At 37.1% G+C, this 10,574-nt stretch overlaps 1 protein-coding gene across 1 annotated transcript in view; it reads right to left on the reverse strand.

The window, feature by feature from the left end:
- LOC127632104 (CUE domain-containing protein 1-like) overlaps positions 1–10,487 on the reverse strand; it is a 43,384-nt gene extending 32,897 nt beyond the window's left edge. Inside the window, exon 1 of the mRNA XM_052110605.1 lies at positions 10,279–10,487. The gene's annotated coding sequence lies outside the window, so the exon portion shown is untranslated. The remainder of the gene's footprint in view (positions 1–10,278) is intronic.
- Between the last annotated feature and the right edge of the window lie 87 nt (positions 10,488–10,574).

The following is a 10,574-nucleotide window of genomic DNA, read 5'->3' on the forward strand; positions in this document are numbered from 1 at the left end:
TGGCAAACACTGCTTTCTCGTGTCGTGCGCCCCCCCACCCCCCACTTGTGTTCTTGGAGGCTTTTCAAGCCCATCTCCACTGTCACTGTAACGAGACACAGATGTCATGTATCATTAAATAACCAGGTGATGATCCTTACCGCTTCTTCTCTCCCCAGTGACAGACACATGACCATGTCCCGCTCCACAGTAACTTTAACCACACCAGCTGGCACAGATCAGCACAGAATGGTGCGGTTTAGCAATGAGAACTGTTCGGCCTAATGGTGGAAAAGGAGCTTATCTGGCAACAAAAAAATCAGTGAGCCCCTTTTGGGGAAAAATCAAGAAAAACATGCTTTCACCAAGTATATGTAAAAAAGGAAAAAACATGGGTATGTTGATGGAACATTTTTTCCAAGCAGTGCATGAAATGATCTAAAGAATTCAAAATCTGGATGTTTACATTTCTGGCTGCTACATTCCTTTAGCAGCCAAAGAGTCAAATGCAGATTAAAGCAAATGCTTGCTCTGTTGGGTGCAAAATCAATCTGGCATAAAAAGACAAACATAAAGTAAACAAATGGAAAATAAATAACAATATTAGATCTAGTGGTAACACTTTAGAATAATGGTCCGTAGTTAACAAGTAGCTATGCAGGAAGTAATAGGTAGTACTGCATTAACACCGAACTTAATACTATTAACTAATATGGAAGCAATATTAACTAAGCAGTAAGTAATAGGTAATTTAGTACAAAGGTAGTTCCTTGGTAGGTATTTGATTATTACTAAAGAAATATATCCTCATTGAGAACTACTTGTGAACTAAGAAATAATAACCAATTAATTACTAATCACAAAAGTAACATGTCTAAAAGTGAACAATTGTGGGGGTATGGTCATCATGGTCATAACATTTCAGAAGCATGTGCCTCAATTGGGTTCTTTGTGGAAACCAGTTTATGAATATTATCTCCCCCAAATACATTAGCTACAGGTTGAGATTGTGACTACTACTCTTGCCAAAGGATGGACGTATGTTCTCTGTTTATTTCAAACTTAAACATAGAATAATACTTATAATGATATATTTTTTAAATCTTAAATAATTAGGAAGTGATGTTGACACTCTCATGATTGGATTAGTTCACTATCATGAGCTCTATTGAGTGTCAGTTCAATATATCTCAGACTCCAAAGACCTACCTTTATGTTACAGTAGCTGCCTGAGGAGGACTTCTCTTTAGGATATGAATATAAACATTGATGTTCTCTTGTCAAAAACAATTTGCATCTTTAATGAAGAAATTGGCTGCATTTATGTTGCGATAAGCGTAAAATCACATCTTCCAGATTACAGTGTTTGTTATAGTGCCTCACAGAACCTGTACAGTATGAGTCAAATATAAAATTAAATAACTTGGGTAACACTTTAGAATAATGGTCCGTAGTTAACAAGTAGCTATGCAGGAAGTAATAGGTAGTACTGCATTATTCACAAGTAGTTCTCAATGAGGATATATTTCTTTAGTAATAATCAAATACCTACCAAGGAACTACCTTTGTACTAAATTACCTATTACTTACTGCTTAGTTAATATTGCTTCCATATTAGTTAATAGTATTAAGTTCGGTGTTAATGCAGTACTACCTATTACTTCCTGCATAGCTACTTGTTAACTACGGACCATTATTCTAAAGTGTTACCGATCTAGTCAAGTGAAAAGTCATATATTCTGAATCGACGGAGAAAAAAGCGATATATATAAAAAGGCAACAAATAGAGCAATCTGATGCAAAAAAATATTGCTGTTCAGTAAACAGGTGAACAGAATGGACCCATGGGGGGCAGCAGAAACTGGAAACCCTCCACACACATTGGCAAGCGAGCCAGTCCACTCCAACACCATGGCAGGTGGACAAGAGAAAAACGAATTGTAAAACAGATAAAGGCACAATCAATTACACAGTCTGTGATGTCTGGATGCTTCTACTCATATGTGTCTACTCTGAATGAAGTGTGAAGTCAGCAAAAGAAGAAAAACTAATGCATGTAATAGAGTAATTCGCTGATATCTGTAACAACATGTGCATCTATCTGAATGCTGAATGAATCACTAACTGGTTGGTTGCCAAAGAACCATTCACAGGAAAAAACACTTGAATAGGATTCCATTCATCTAATTTTTTCCATTAAATTTGGAATCAAACTCAAAAAGTGCATTTGATAGTGGTGGATTTGAATAGGTGAAGCCATGGATGTGGTTCATGTTTTGGCCTGAACTTACATAAAGTTTAAGCATTTTGCGGATGCTTTAATCCTGAACCATCAAGGTATACTAAGTATATATCAAGTATACTGTATATATTTTCTTTTCAGTACATTTGTTTCTTTTTAAAAGGAATAGTACACCTAAAAATTTAAATTCTCTCATCATTTACTCACCCTTAGGCCTATGTCTTTGGAAGAGATCCAATCGATTTTGGATGAGAATAGATCAAAATATAACTCCTTTTTAACTACAAATCTTGACATCAGCAGTCTCCATGGCGATTATGATTTCAAGCTCGATCTCTACACTTCCTAGCACCATCTAGTGCTCTGCGCATGCATCAAGCTCTAGGAAGTGTAATCAAGCTTGAATCATGATTGTGCCTATAGACCACATTGTAAAAATGTACAGTGAATGAGTAGTTACATTTTGCCAATTGGATTGCTTTAGAAGACATGGATTAAACCATTGGAGTCTTATGGATTACTTTTATGCTGCCTTTATGTGCTTTTTCGGAGATTCAAATTTTGGTTAAATTCACATTCCATTAAATTCCATTCACTTGCATTGTATGGACCTACAGGGCTGAGATATTTTTCTAAAAATCATTTTTTTGTGTTCAGCAAAATAAAGAAAGTCATACACATCTGGGATGGCATGAGGGTGAGTAAATTATGAGAGAATTTTCATTTTTGGGTGAACTATCCCTTTAATACAATTTCAAGAGGGAAAGCAGAATATTTGTGAAAAGCATTATCATTCTTGACTCTAGGTCAGATGAATGAGCAGAAATCATTCAGGCAGGCACTGAACCAAACAGCATAAGGGCTCCACAATCCCCCTCCTCCACTTTTCCTCTGACCTGGTTCCAAAGAGGAGAGAATGAGGGAACTGAGCTTTGGAAACTGGAGGAAGGAAAGAAAGAGGCAGAGAGCAAAGAAGATAACTTGACTTAAACCCCATCATGTCCACTGTCCTGCTTCTGAAAGGTGTTTCGAGTGTTGACCCTGCTGTCAACCATCTGTTAATTAGTGTCATAAAACCAATAATGGTAGCGATGATCTTAACAGACTTTTTATGGACCATCTGCCACAAAGGGAACAGAAGTTTGACACTGACCCCCTGGGAGTCAAACACACAAAATTGTTGACACATTTGCTAAGGTAACTTTCTGAAAGAACAGTGGCTCCATTAAGCCAATATTCCACAGCTCACTATTGACCTTATGCGGCAGGAGAACTAGGGCACATCCATCTTGAAAATGTTGTCTTTGAACTTATGGTCAAGCGATTGCTATATAGACCTTTATGTTGTTGATATCAAAGTGTAATCAACTAGCGAAGTGGATTTACAGGTTGTAGAGTTGTCAAAAGTAATGAGTATTTTAGTGTTCAGAGGAGGTCATAAAAACTGGAAGCAGAGTGAGGAAATTTTAAAACAACATTCATAAATCCACAAGATTCAACCTTCTCACTGTAGACGTACACTGTAAATACTACACTGTAAAATCAAATTACTACGATTTTTCAAGGCACTTATTTGGCTCAAGTAAACAATGTAACATTTTACGTAACTATATCTAGTTACAAGTAAGCTTAACTCATCTATGATTAATAGGGCTGGGGTGACGTCGACGCAAAATATGCGCGTCGATTCGTCGGACCCAAAACAAAGATGGCGGCGCCGGCGAGTAGTAGAAACACGAGTGGCTCCTCAGACTATCAGAAATGCGAGGCAGCATGCACTCGTTCCTCTAAAGTATGGGAATTCTTTAATTTAAAAGGAAACAATTCCGTGATATGTCGTCTTTGCAAAATGGAGATGGCCTTCCATTCTAGCACCACGGCAATGCACCAGCATCTGAAGAGGCGCCACCCGGGAGCAGTTGCAGATGACAAAGCACCGTAAGTTTTTTTCAACTCCCCACTTTGCACTCGATGTTGGAGTAGGCTATAATACGTTGTCCACACAAAGTTTTAATAGCTTATAGCTATTAATAATGCGCTTATAGCTATGAATGTAGTGAAAAATACATAGCGGACACTGACAATGCGTTGACAGACAGGATCAAGCAGGTAACATTTAATAAAGTCTCAACTTTCAAATTTGGCCATTCAAAGAAAATTAAACCATAAATAGGCCTACTATTTTGTGGCTCTTTAATGTGTCGTGACAGATTGCCTCAGTTAAAGCTGCTCGTTGAACCGATCATCTTTTCCTTGGTTACTTTATACCATCAAATAGGCTAAACATGAATGTAGCCTACATCAGAAGGACTGTTGTTTTAACCGCGGAAAGATGTCAGTACAGTAGCCTATGCAATCCATTATTCAAATTCAAATCCACCGACGTTAATCTTCTCTCTCCTGACTACTTTGTCTGACAAAAATGGCGTATTATGATTGATTGATCAGATCGCCAGTCAATCAAACTCCCGGCAAATGTTTTTTTTTTTTACATTTTATACACCCCCACCCCCGATGAAACCGGTATTACCGGTGTTGTCACAAGTCGATTAATCGAATCGAAATCGAATCGGACTGGGAAAAAAAAATTAATCGTTAGATTAATCGATGCATCGAAAAAATAAATCGCTAGATTAATCGTTTAAAAAATAATCATTTATCCCAGCCCTAATGATTAAAGTTGTTTTGATTTAATTATTTAAATAGCCTAACATGTATTATACCAGTGTTTCTCAACTGTGGATCGCAACCCAAAAACACCCACGGTCGCAAGTAGGGCTGGGTATCGAGTTTGATACATTTTAGGCACTGACCGAATTGCCTCTAAACAATCGAGTATCAAAAAATGTCTTGTTGTTCGTAGGGTTGGGCGATGTCCCCTAAATTGGCAGTTGACGATGTTGACAGTAAAATATCACGATGGACGATGATATCGTCGGGGTTTATTTTTGATTTCAATTAAGAAGAGTTGTGCACTTTTTATTTTAATATATCTCTTTACATAAATACTATTTTCCACTTAAAAACTATAATTTTGTTATTTTACTATCCCAACTGACTCGTCCGCGCTTTCCAATAAGTTGCACGTAACGGGGAAAAATATTTCTTCCACTTAAGAAGAGTTGTGCACTTTTAAGCACTTTTTATTTTAATATATCTCTTTGCATAGATATTTTTTTTCTACTGAAAAACTATAATTTCGTTATTTTACTGGCCCAACTAATTAGTAGCCTACTCATCCGGGCTTTGTAATATATTGCACGTAAGAAAAAAAAAGCTTCCTTCCACGTAGAGTTGATACAATGGCGTTGGTGTTGGTTGCTAAAAAGGGTACTACTTCGCCTATATGGCAATTTTTTGGATTTAGACCTGATGAGAGTGGACAGCCAAGGGACCCGTCCGAAGTTTTGTGCAAGATCTGCTCATGTGTGATCCGCGCAAAAGATGGGCAGACAACCAATCTTCATGACCACTTGCGTGTGCGCCATCCAGCAGAATATGCCACCTTGCCTGCACGTGCTGGATATGTTGGTATTTCTGGCCAGAAACATCGAAATTTAAACATGGTCTTTGGTGAAAGATATTAGACTTCTTTACGCATGTTTCCGTCCGTTCTGGAGCTATTCGATTTTGCATATTATTTTTTAAGCGTTCATTTGTGTAGTTCATACTTTACAATATTTCAATAACATAATTTATTTTGTAGCCTGTGCTGAAGTTAATTGTGCTGCTAATTATAAGTGAAATGTTAATGCCGAGTTTCGGTCTGAGTGTTGCTCCAGTTTTCTTGTTCTTTATTTGTTGTTCTTCTATGTTTTAATAAATGTGTGTTATTCATATTCACCTTGTTTCTTTCATTTGATTTGACATTATGGATTTATGGCCAAGGAAATTTTTCTTTAAAAGTATTAACCAGACAAAAGTTATTTGACGTTCGCTGTTCTGGTTTATCTTAAACTGCCGCTTCAGTGTATACAAGAGCTATGTGACAATGAGCAAGATTTTCTGACACTACAACTACTAATAATTCATTAATAAAGGCTATTTTCTTGTAGCCTACAACATAAAATATTTTAATGTAAATGTACAGTGTAAGACATGTAAAAAAAAAGACAAGAAGCTAACAATGTCAAGATCAATATTTGTGTAGCCTGCCTGACACGGTATTTTCACAGACTAACACGTCACGTCTCTGGCATATACTACAGTATTTAAAATAGCATATATGCATTAGTTATAGTCTCAATTTAATTTACAGAGCAATCCCTGCAAAGTTTTTAGGTTAACTATAGAAGAGACTTGGATTAGTGAGTCACACTAGCAAGACTCGCAAAAGGGGGCGTGGCATCACGATGGTGGCTCTACATCGTGATGTTTGTCAGCCATCACGATGGACGATGATATCGTCCATCGGCACAACTCTAGTTGTTCGGTACCAAATTTCGATACCTAATGGGATAATCTCATCAACGTCAGTGATAAGCATGTAGCATGCTAGATGTGCCCAAATAAGTGACGGTGATTGGCTTTGTTTAGACATCAAGGAAACTAGTACTAGTTTACACCGGTTATACCCAGAGATGCTCACAAGTGAGGCTGTATTGTGTATGCATCCCAACCCCCATAGACGTAAAAGATGTGGAAAAGATCAAAAGTGTGGCAACATTTCAACAGGCTCAATGCCAACAGTGCCCGATGCAATATTTGCGACAAGATAATTGCTGCCAAGACCGGCAACACAACAAATCTGATGAAGCACTTGACAGTGCACGGAATAAACTTAAGAGCAGAAAGTTGCTCCGTCTTCGACTGCAAGAAGACCGTCATCCTGAAGTCATCCTCTCAGCGTCCTCCTGCCACAGAGCTTCCTTCAATATGCCCACCACACGAGTCCTCCTCCATAACTACTGATGAATGCAGTGGTGCTATGACTGAGACTCCAACAGGTAAGGTTAACGTTTAGCAAACAAACCAACAAACAAAATCGGCTTACTTGTAGTGGTACATGCTTGTGTACTTGTTAAATGAATGTTTCTGTGCGCAGTGACATAGTCCTGTAAACTGGGACCTACGTAACGCTAGATATTGTTTGGATGTATGGCTATAGGTAGCTAGCTAAATCGATACTAAAAATTCTTTAAGGTTTTAACTCACAGTAAACTACTTATCTTGTTAAACCGTACTATCCTTAGGGTTGGCTGAATTAACAGTTTAGCTTTCTTGTTCACATTAATGTTATAGCCTCTGCCCCTACCTACCCTTGCATAAGGAGACTAGAAGGCTCAGGAGATGAGTCTGTAAAAAATTCAACAAACTATAGAAATAAAACCAAAGTTTTTTGAGGTAATGTTTGTAATCTTGTTAAAATAGATATCATTGAATTGGTATCGAAAAAAGTATCGATATCGAAATGTTTTGTACGATACCCAGCCCTAGACGCAGGTCTATTCGGACTGGGTCACAGACAGAAGGGAAAGAACAATCCCATGGTTCTCCCAATGAAGATATTTCGGTGGCCGCCCAAGTGATGGCCTATTTAGGACTGCTGAGGCAGATTTAATGATAATTTCGCAATCAGCTAAAGGCTTCTCATCTGCAATTTTGCACGAGTATAACAGAACCAGCTTTCGATACTGATCTGCTCTTCTCTCTGACACGCACGTGCAACAACCGGGCTTCACTCGATATTGCAGAGTGCAGACCTCAAAACTGATGTGAACAATTTCAATTCTAGTGAGACTTTTCTAGTTTAAAGAGTTACAGTGGAAGTCAAGTCAAACCTCTCAAACAGTAGGCAGCCCTGACAAACAGCACTGAGGAGGAAATACAACACTGTGCTGTGCGCTATTTAATTTGTTTTTTTTATTTTACATCACCTTTACAAAATTGTTTCATGATTTTACATGAGTAAAATTAACTGTTATATTTATCCACTATCCGATAGTAACCAACTGTTATATACTATCCACAGTTGAACCTTGCAGTGGAAAAGCCCCATAAGTTCACCAGAGGCAACACTAATCACAAATTGATTGTGTGATTTCACAAAAATCTCAATTATCAAGCAGCTACAACAAAATTCATAAGAATTAAAACTAAATTTTTATTATTTTACTACATCAGTTCCCTTGCTGTGAAAATAAATAAATAAATACTTTATTCAAGGACAAGGGTTTATGAGTATTCCACATAGTTGCAATTTTGTACTTAGTAATTTTGAGTTAGTAGTACTCAAAGCCAACTGTAAGGGGGTTAAAGGGAAAGGAAGAGGCGAGAACCGGCTTAACAATATAAATAATATTTAATAAAATAAAAAGACACACACAAACACAAACAGGGAAGCTGCCTGTAGTTATCTCTCTCTCTCGAACTGTCGTCACCGGCCACCTTTATCCCTTACGCCTAAATTTAAGATTAAATTGGGTAAACAATTTTTTATAATTTGAGATTACTGTTTGTATTTACAGTGTAATAGTAATCTCAAATTTTACAAAAAGAGTTTACTCAATTTAAGCGTAAGTTTTTACAACTATTACTAGTTTTAATTAAGTACTCTCTTAACCCTAAAGTTGTGCTTGTATTAATTCCAGAATCTGGGCGAAATCTGCTTTTGTGCATCCTTCTCAGTCTCTCGTGCAGCAGCGCTTTTGAATTTGGCATGAGCACACGAAATGGATGATTTTTTTTCGACTTGCGAATGTCATTGTACTGTGTTAAGAGAGTAATACGATACAATAATCACACCCATTTATAAACAACAAAGCTGTCAAAGTTGCAAGTGTGTAACATCGAATATATAAACCAAGAAAAACTGTGTCCAGGTGTACCTTGGAGAATTGGTGCAGTTTTAAATCAAAGGTGGTCACAATGAATACCGATTCAGCTTTTTTTTTTTTTTTTTTTTTTTAAGTTTATTGGATTTTGTGTGACATTAAGTGATAAATGAAAACTATTTGTCATTATTTTTGAAGACATCCTCACTATACAAAATGTTTCACGAGTGCCTAAAACTTTTAAAAAGAACTGTATACTATTATTTAAATATATTAAAAAAATATATTTGTTGAGGTAAAAGTAATTATAACAAATACTATACATTTTTATGTCATGAATTCTAAAATTGTTTTGGTGGGATGTTCCATCTGACATTTGATATCCTCCTGGAACACGCCAAATGTGTTTCCAGGGATTTAAGACATGTTTCTTGTGTTAAGTGTGAAGGTGTGGGGTTGTTGAATAATTTTCATCTGTTAATAAATCTTCAATCTTGATAAATGTTCGCGGTAATGTTATTATTCAATGATCCACATGCAGTATTAAATTAACAGGGTACTTTCTCAGGATTCACTAGAATTTTAAAGCATTTTGTTAACATTAAATAGCCATTTTTACAGCTAATTTTAGAAAACACAACAGCAAAAAATAAAAATAAATATATATATATATATATATATATACACACACGAACATATGAAGCCCAAAAATTCGATTCGAACAAGCAGGTAAACCCCAAAAATGTGATACGAACGTTCGAATGCGGAAAAGAGCCCACAAATTCGATTCGAGCGTCCCAACGCACAAATTAATCACAACAATTATTTTCGAACATGCAAGTGGAGCCAAAAAATGCGACTCGAACATTCGAACTAGCAAATTAATCTTAAAATTCGATTCGAACGAGCCTCCAACGATCTAGGTAGGCAGCTCACAAGTCTAAATCAGATGCAGTGCAAAGGACTGCGAGTGAATATCCCACTATCTTGAATGTGGAGTTTATTCACTGTATTTAATTCGACACGTTTACAAAACTGCTCATCAAACTGAACACGACTTACAATTGAAGTGTAAATAAGACAGAAGGCCGCAGTAGTTCACGACACACTCCACAACAGAAACCAAAGAGAAACCTTACTCTAAAAAACACAAGTAACTAAACACAAAACACCAATCTAGCGATTTTCCAGTTGACTAACTAAATAATTGTTTTACAATGCGTACATAACCTGAAAATCGTTGTTACATGTTAAATCAAGATAGTACACAAAAAAGCTACTTACTCTGAATAAGCGACCCAAGCGCACGTTCCCAATCAGTCCCGTTTTCCTCCTTTTATCCAAAATACTCACTATTTACTCATTGCCATGGATTGAATTATATAATGTACATCGGCATGCATCATCTCTATCGACACCGGTTCAGACACGGTAGGTGTGTTCATGCCCCAGCGCCTGAAATCCCAGAGAAAGGGAACTAGCAGTGTTGTTGTGTATGGGGAAGAATCAAAGAGACGAGGAACAAATCTGACACAGCCAGTGTGTGAGGGAACAAAGAGCCACACAGCCGCCTAGTGGAC

The sequence above is a fragment of the Xyrauchen texanus genome, chromosome 38, assembly GCF_025860055.1.
Source record: "Xyrauchen texanus isolate HMW12.3.18 chromosome 38, RBS_HiC_50CHRs, whole genome shotgun sequence".
Lineage (NCBI taxonomy): Eukaryota > Metazoa > Chordata > Actinopteri > Cypriniformes > Catostomidae > Xyrauchen > Xyrauchen texanus.